The sequence below is a fragment of the Vulpes lagopus genome, chromosome 1 (genome assembly GCF_018345385.1).
Source record: "Vulpes lagopus strain Blue_001 chromosome 1, ASM1834538v1, whole genome shotgun sequence".
NCBI lineage: Eukaryota > Metazoa > Chordata > Mammalia > Carnivora > Canidae > Vulpes > Vulpes lagopus.
In genome coordinates, this window is record NC_054824.1 from 88,944,183 (window position 1) to 88,952,203 (window position 8,021).

General features: G+C 35.6%; 1 long non-coding RNA gene across 1 annotated transcript; it reads right to left on the minus strand.

Moving 5' to 3' along the window:
* Positions 1 to 894: 894 nt before the first annotated feature.
* On the minus strand, positions 895 to 7,480 carry LOC121494181. The gene is made up of 3 exons (XR_005988764.1): positions 7,220 to 7,480; positions 5,968 to 6,228; positions 895 to 1,165 (listed from the first exon to the last, which is right to left on the minus strand). It is a non-coding gene; the product is annotated as an uncharacterized LOC121494181 (long non-coding RNA).
* Positions 7,481 to 8,021: the final 541 nt, after the last annotated feature.

Below are 8,021 nucleotides of genomic sequence, written 5' to 3' on the forward strand. Positions count from 1 at the left end.
TTAGTAATTGTGTGGCAGATGCTGTTGGTTGCCACACGATATATCCATGGCCACAACGATACAGGTACTGGGGTTATACTCTTCAGGATTATTTAAAGATTTGGCAATCTCTTTTATTCTGATGCAAAGTTTTAAAGAATGTCCTATTCTCTATAAATTCTTGGTATAATGAGAAGGAAGAAAGATCTTTTGGAGCATAAAAAGAATGAAAAAAAGATATACCATCAAGATTCCTTCTTGGACATCTCGTTACTAATTTGTGTTGCTTCTGCTAAAAATGGAAGGATAAGACTGACTTTTTCAGTTGCTTCTAAACTGCCTGGATAACAATCACAAATGATTATGCTTAGAATTTTGAAGACAGCTGTTTCATAGAAAACGTGTTTTACATCAGCTCATTTCTGTTGCAGGCAAAAAAATTGAGGCAGAAAAAGTTGAAGGACTTGACCACAGTGGCAGCCAATCAGTACCCAAGATAGGAAATAGATTTTCAGCTTCCTGTCATTCGGGCTAATTTGCCATTCACCAGACACATACTAAGGTGTGGCCAAATTCTAGCTGAATGCATACCTAAAATGATTATTTTGATCAGCATTTTATAAAACAAGCCAAATTCAAGTACTTTCTACAATTACGGCTAACGGAAGATATGTAATATCATTTCAAACTGGCATTCAGTAGACACGCAGTCCACAAATAGCCATGAGATTTAAAAATAAATTGAGTCGGAGCTCTACCTTAGATTTAATCTCTATATAATCCTGACATAATTATAGTATTTTTCTGATACCTCTTTTGCAGATATAGAACTTTTGCAGGTAAGGAACTATCTGTCATTCCATCAGGTTTTCCTGTTTCTCCATTAGTTCTGAGTTAATAACCAGTATAAGAAGCTCATGGCCCCAATTTATTGAAAGAGAATTCAGTGAAAGGCAGTTGCTGTTATCTGAAGAAGGGATGTGCTGCACAGGACAGAGACCAACCATATATGGCTACTCGCATCCATGTGCCTTGGAGAGGAATCAGAGGGATGCTGCAGGAGAATCTAGGCCACGATATAAAGGATCAAGCAACAGAGGGGTGCCTGGCTGGCTCAGTCAGTAGAGAACGTGACTGCTGATCTCAGGATTCTGAGTTCGAGTCCCATGTTGGGTGTAGAGCTTACCTAAAAAAATAAAATAAAGGATCAAACAATAGAAGAGAGAAAAAAAAACCCCTGAAAAATGGAGAGGATGAATTTTGAGAGAGTTCAAGCATTTGGATAAAAGGAAAAACTTTCTTTCAGAATTTGAATATTCTATCACTTCCCCCAAATAGAATTATAAGAATTTAATTATAATTCAAAATTCATCTGTTAGAAAATAGAGATAATTTTTTTAAAGTATCAGCTTTCCTGAAAATTTCAAATGTTGTGAGGAACAACCTTCAACACAAATTATAACTACTTAGTTTTTTATTTAGTTTTAGTTTTCTCTTTTAGTTTTTAAGTATTATTTGGTTTTATTCTTTTATGACCTATTTTAGGTTTACATTAAAATTGAGAGGCAGGTACAGGTATTTCCCACACATGTATAGCCTCTCTCATTACCAACATTCCCCATCAGAACGGTGCATTTTTATGAAGGATATACCTACCCTGACACGTCATAGTTACCTGAAGTCCATTGCTAACCGTAAAGTTCACTCTTGGTGTTGTAGATTCTATGGGTTTGGACAAATGTATAATGACATAGATCCATCATTATAGTCTCAGAGTATTTTCACTGCCTGAAAAATCCTCTGTGCTTTGCCTATTTATCTCTCCTCCCACTTCTATCTCCAACAACCACTGATGTTTTTACTGTCCCCATATTTTTGCTTTTTCCAGAATGTCATCTTGCTGGAATCATGCAGCATGTAGCCTTTTCAGATTGGCTTCTTTAACTTGGTGCATTTAAGGATCCTCCACATCTTTTCATGCTTGAAAATTCATTTCTTTTTATAGCTGAATAGTAATGAATTGTTTGGATATACCACCATTTGTTTATCCATTCACCCACTGAAGGGCATCTTGGTTGCTTCCAAGTTTTGGCAGTTATGAATAAAGCTCTATAAATATCTGTGTGCAGGCTTTCATGTGAACATAAGTTTTCAACTTCTTTGGGTAAATACCAAGGGGCATGATTGATGGATCATATGGTAAAAGTATGTTTAGTTGTATAAAAAAACATTAATCTATCTTCCAAAGTGGCTGTATTATTTTGTTTCTACCAACAGTGAATGTGAGTTTCTATTTCTATTGTTCTACATCCTTGATAGCACTTGATATTGTCAATGTTCTGGATTTTGGACATTCTAGTAAGTGTGTAGCCGTATCTCACTGTTACTTTAATCTACATTTCCTTGATTATGTATTTTCATGGGAGCATCTTTTTATATGTATATTTTTTGTCATCCTTGTATCTTCTCAGGTGAGGTGACTGTTAAAATCTTCGGCCTATTTTTAATTGGGTTGTTTGTTTTCTTATTGTTGAGTTTTATGAGTTATTTGTGTATTTTGGGTAACAGTCCTCTATCAAATGTGTCTTTTGCAAATATCTTCTCCCAGTCTGTGGCTTGTCTTCTCATTCTCTTGATATTGTCTTTTATAGTGCAGAAGTTTTTGACTTTAATGACGTTCAATTTATTTCTTGCATAGATCATGTCTTTAGTGTTATATCTAAAAAGTCATGACTATATCTAAGGTCAGTTATATTTTCTCTTATGTTATCTTCTAGGAGTTTTATAAATTTGCATTTTAAATTTAGGTCTGTGATACATTTTAAGTTAATTTTTGTAAAGGGTGTAGAGTCTATGTCTACATTCATTTATTTGCTCATGTTGTTCTCCTGTTGAAGAGACCCTCTTTGCTCCATTGTATTGCCTTTGCTCCTTTGTCAAAGATCAGTTGACTGTATCTATGGGTGTCTACTTCTGGGCTCACTATTCTGTTCCAACTCATCTACTTTTTTCCCTCAATACCACACTATCTTGATTACTGGAGCTTTATAGTAATCCTTGAAGTTGAGTCCTCCAACTTTGTTCTCCTCCCATATTGCATTGGATATTTTGGGTCTTTTGCCTCCCCCTAGAAACTTCAGAACAGTTTGTCTATGTCCATTAAATAATCTGCTAGGATTTTGAGTGGGTCTATAGATCAAATTGGGAAGAACTGACATCTTGACAGGTTGAGTCTTCACATCTATGAATATGGAATGTCTATTTATTCGTTCTTTGATTTCTTTCATTAGAGTTTCATGGTTTTCCTCATGGAGATCTTGTATTTATTCTGTTATATTTACACCTAAGTATTTCATTTTTGGCGGTACTAATATAAATGGTATTGTGTTTTTAATTTTTGTAGTCTGTATCATGTTGAGAAAATTTCCTCTCTGTTCATAGTTTACTGAGAGTTCTTAACATGAATGGATACTAGATTTTGTCAAGTAGTTTTTTAATATTTATTTATATCATCATGTGATTTCTCTCTCTCTCTCTCTCTCTCTCTCTCTCTCTTTGTCTATTGATGTAATGGGTTACATTGATTTTCAAAAGTTTAATCAGCCTTGCATACCTGAGATAAATCCCACTTGGCTGTGGTGTATTATTCTTTTGATATATTATTAGATTTGATTTGCTAATATTTTGTTGAGGATTTTTTCCATATATGTTCATGAAAGATATTAGTTGATAGTTTTTTCCTTTTCTCGTTTACTATTTTATAGTAAACGATGACTAGAGAACTGTCTCAACTTGATATAGACTACATTTCTGCATCGTAGAAAGAGAAATATTTTCTCTACGCCCATCCTCTGAAAGAGATTGTAGAAAGTTGATATAATTTCTTCCTTAAAGATACACAGTTTTGTCAAAAAAAAAAAAAAAGATACACAGTTTTAAAAAATGCATTAACCTCTCCCCACCCCATACTTATTTGATCATGGGAATCATCATGTATAAAAATTTAGATTTCCAGAATGTACTCTATCTACTGAGTCAGATCATCCAGGAAAGTTACTTGGTAATCTGCAGTTTCAATAAGTACCCCAAGATGATCTGTAAGATTTGACAAATCTGAAAAATTTGCATTATAGAGTGTTGCTTAAGAGTCAAAGTCAGAAAAAAAAAAAAAGTCAAATTCAGGGGCATAAACTGTCTATGGAGGGAAATTACTTGGAGTGGATGCCTTGGCCCAAGATGACCCTCTGACTTTATGGGTCATCCAACACAAACTACTGATCATAACAGATTTATCCCTAAATTCATAGAATATTTTTTAAATTCATAGAATATTAATGAAAATCAAATCTGTTCCAAAATGCATCTTCTATTGATTCTCATTGTTTTCAGAAGAACTGCATTAAAATTACCATCATTATTATGACAGTCAGTCTTTATAGGTCCCTCTTTAGCTAGAAAGAGAAAGTTAAATTAACTTTACAAGCCTCATGAAAGACTTTATTTTAAGCCACCACACATGGCTAATTAACAGCATATGTTATACGGAGTCCAGTGACTGCAGCCACAATAGATAATTTATTTAACAACGAAAAGGAGAGTCACTTTGAGGCCAATTTCATTTCTTTTCTAGGGCTAAGAACAGAGGAGTAATTGGTGCTATCAACCATGAGTACCTTCATTTGTTTTTGTATCTTTATCCATTTTATAGCAAAAAGACTCCACCTGCAAAATCGCAACTTTTCTCTTTTTTAAAAAACTAGGAATATGAATGTTATAAAAGAGAGACTGCTACTGTCATGACAATAGTATGGGGCCTATGAAGTAAAAACTACACCTTATTCAAATTCTTGCTTATGCTTTCATTTGCTGTGTGACTTGGATCTTTTTATTTAATTTATCAGGGCCCCAGTTTACTCAAGATTATAGTTGGGGTACTAACACCTCCCTATATGGAGATTAAATGAGATTAAACCATGTATTGTGGATTAGATTGTTCCCCAGTCTTTATTCTCTTCTACCCTGTGTCTTGCATTGCATAAGGGTAAGTGACATATACTTCCTGCCCATTGATCTGGGCTTCATCATGTGGATCATTTTGATGGATGGAATACGGGCAGATGTAGTAGTGTGCCAGTTTCAGCTAAGGCCTTAAGAGATCTTGGAGTTTACTCTTTCACTGCTATGAACTGTCATAAAAAGAACATGCCCTGGGAAGTCATTGTCTCTCAACCTAGAATGATCCAGAGTGAATATATGTGGGGAAGTCTTAAAAAAATCCAAACTACCTTGAATCAGGGATGGCCCAGCCAACTTGTAGATCCAGTGGCAAGAAAATTAAATAAATACTCATAAGTCACTGAGTTTGGGGTAGTTTGATATGCAAGTTTATTATAGTAACAAAAGCTAATTTATTATGTAATATTTCTGATGTAGTAGGCTCACACAACTATTAGATTGCCCCTAAAATATTTTATTTATTATTCTTTGAATTTAAAATATAAAAAGTAAAATAAAATAAAATATAAAAAAATATAGAGAGAAGGTCAAATAGGTATAAAAAATGTATATCTGGTATTATAGGAATGCTGGTGGACACAACATGACAGTGCATATGAATGCACAGGTATTAGTGACATAGAGGAAGTGGGTGGGATATTGAGGCTTTAGAAGGAGACTCTGGCATAGAATTGATAAGGAGACTATAGAGCCAAATGAAAATAGACACAAGACCAAAAAAAAAAAAAAAAATAGAAAACTAAAGGAAGTAAAGGAAGCAATTCTTGAACAGTAAAAAATAAAATTCAGTATGGAAAATGTTCCATCCAGATTTTACATACTTTGCAAAGGTACCACGGCAGCATAAAGAATTTAAAGACCGAGGTTTATAAGCTCCCTGGGAAGGTAAGACCCACAGCCATGTGAGCTAACACGGTAATGGTATAGCACACAATAAGCACAGTAGGAAATGAGAAAATATGTCCACGGTACCTGGCCAGTGTCAAGCACAGAATAAATGTTCAAAACACTGTGGGTTGCTTTTCTACCAACTTGACCCAGAAATGTTGGTGGCTTCTTCCCAGTCAGAGACAAAGTTCTTTTTCCATTTGACCGTGGTTCATTCATTAAAGGTAGGTCCAATATTTTCCTAATCTTTGTGTCCTCAGCGCTTCATGTAAGACACATGAGAACCGTCAAGAGCTTGTGTTAACAATTTTTCTTCAGAAAGCACCCTTTTCTTCAGAATATAAGCTAAAAGAAAAGAAGTAAACATCTCTAAAACACCTCCTGAATTAATCAGTGGCAATACTTACCATCTAAAAAAGAAAATTCACTCTCTTAAATTATAAGGGTGATATATGTTTTCCTATAACTTTGTGAGACTTGCAACTGACCTGCTGGAAATTTCTGGTTCTTGATACTGTGCTCCACCTTCTTATCAAATTAAAAGGAAAAAAAAAAAAAGTCTATTCGTTATGGGGAAAATTCCTTTACATAAACACAAAATCTATTTGCTTGATTGGTGTACTTGTTTTACCTAGGCATAAAAGGAGCTAATGAGTCTGGTATTCTTTAGTCTTTTGCACTTTTTTTTTTTAAAGGATTTTATTTATTTATTCATGAAAGGCACAGAGAGAGAGGCAAAGACACAGCAGAGGGAGAAGCAGGCTCCCTGTGGGGAGCCCGATGTGGGACTCGATCCCAAGACTACAGCATCGCACCCTGAGCTGAGGGCAGATGTTCAACCACTGAGCCACCCAGGCTCCCTCTTGTGCACTTTTAAAATAGAAGACAAAGACCTCAAGCTTTGCCTTATGTGGGTCCTATAAGATATTTGACGGAACATTGAACATGATTTGCACAATACGCTTCACTAAGACCACTAGAGGCAGATCTTATGAGGAAGAATAAGGCACCGTCCCTCCTGAGCTCAAAGAGATTAGTCAAGGAAGAGGGATTGGCCACATACACAAAGACCAAAACACAGAAAGTTAAGGTAAAGACTAGAAATGGCTTGCAAACAGAGACAGCATTTTACATGCAAAGAAGGTCCCAGAGAAACCATGTACCTGCAGTCAAATAAAGTCAAAGAAATAAAGGCATTTACCTAAAATTAGTGCTTAGCTTATCGCCCAGGAACTTGGCCAGAGTTAAGTGTGAAAATTCAGTCTTGAGTATGTACTTTCTTAATGGAGGTTCTGAGAGTCTGCACAGTAAATACAGAAGAGCATTCTCTGCATACCTTAGCAGCCAGATGGGATGTTAACCTGATGTGTTAACGAGTCCTTCCGAAGTTCTTCTGAGCATAGCTGCAGCGCTAGAGTTTAAAAGGCAGTCATCTCAACTCCCTGTCTCATGGAGCAGAGTCCCGGGAATCTGGAGGGCTTTTATCGGATCAGGTGGCAGGAGAAGAGTACAAGGGTTTCTGGAATTGTGGGTCTGTCAGCCTGGAGGCTGCTTGTTTCTGAGGAATGAGCACTGCCTGCATCTACGCTGTGATTAGATGGAAATGAAGATGTTTTCCTGTTAAATCATTAAACATTCTCCCCGACTCCCTTTCAAATATCATTCATCTTCTGAAATTCAAATTGCTTATCTGTATCTTCTTCTTTTAGGATTTTTCACATTGGAGAATGACAAATAAAACCATATTTGAAGAACTCTACCTATCAGAGCCAAACAGATATTAGCTTAGTAAGGAGCAGATTTTTTTTTATATATATGTCAAAATTCATTTATTTTTCATATCCACAAAGAACTGAATAAGGGAAAAGGACTCTAAGAGATTAAGGTTAAAAAAAATTCATAACCACATACAAGGCTGTGACTTTTTGTTCACTAAATTTAGTCCCCTGGCAGTTCCTTTCTGCTTTGGTCTGACTTTGGTATAGAGGTGGCCTTAATGATAATGATTTGTTTCTTTAGAAACTAAAACAAAAAGAACAGTCTCCAGGCAACTGCGTTTAAACAATGTATGCTGACCCCAGCTGATACAGGTTTACCAGTTTTTACAGACCAGCTGTTGATCATAATTTCATTACTCA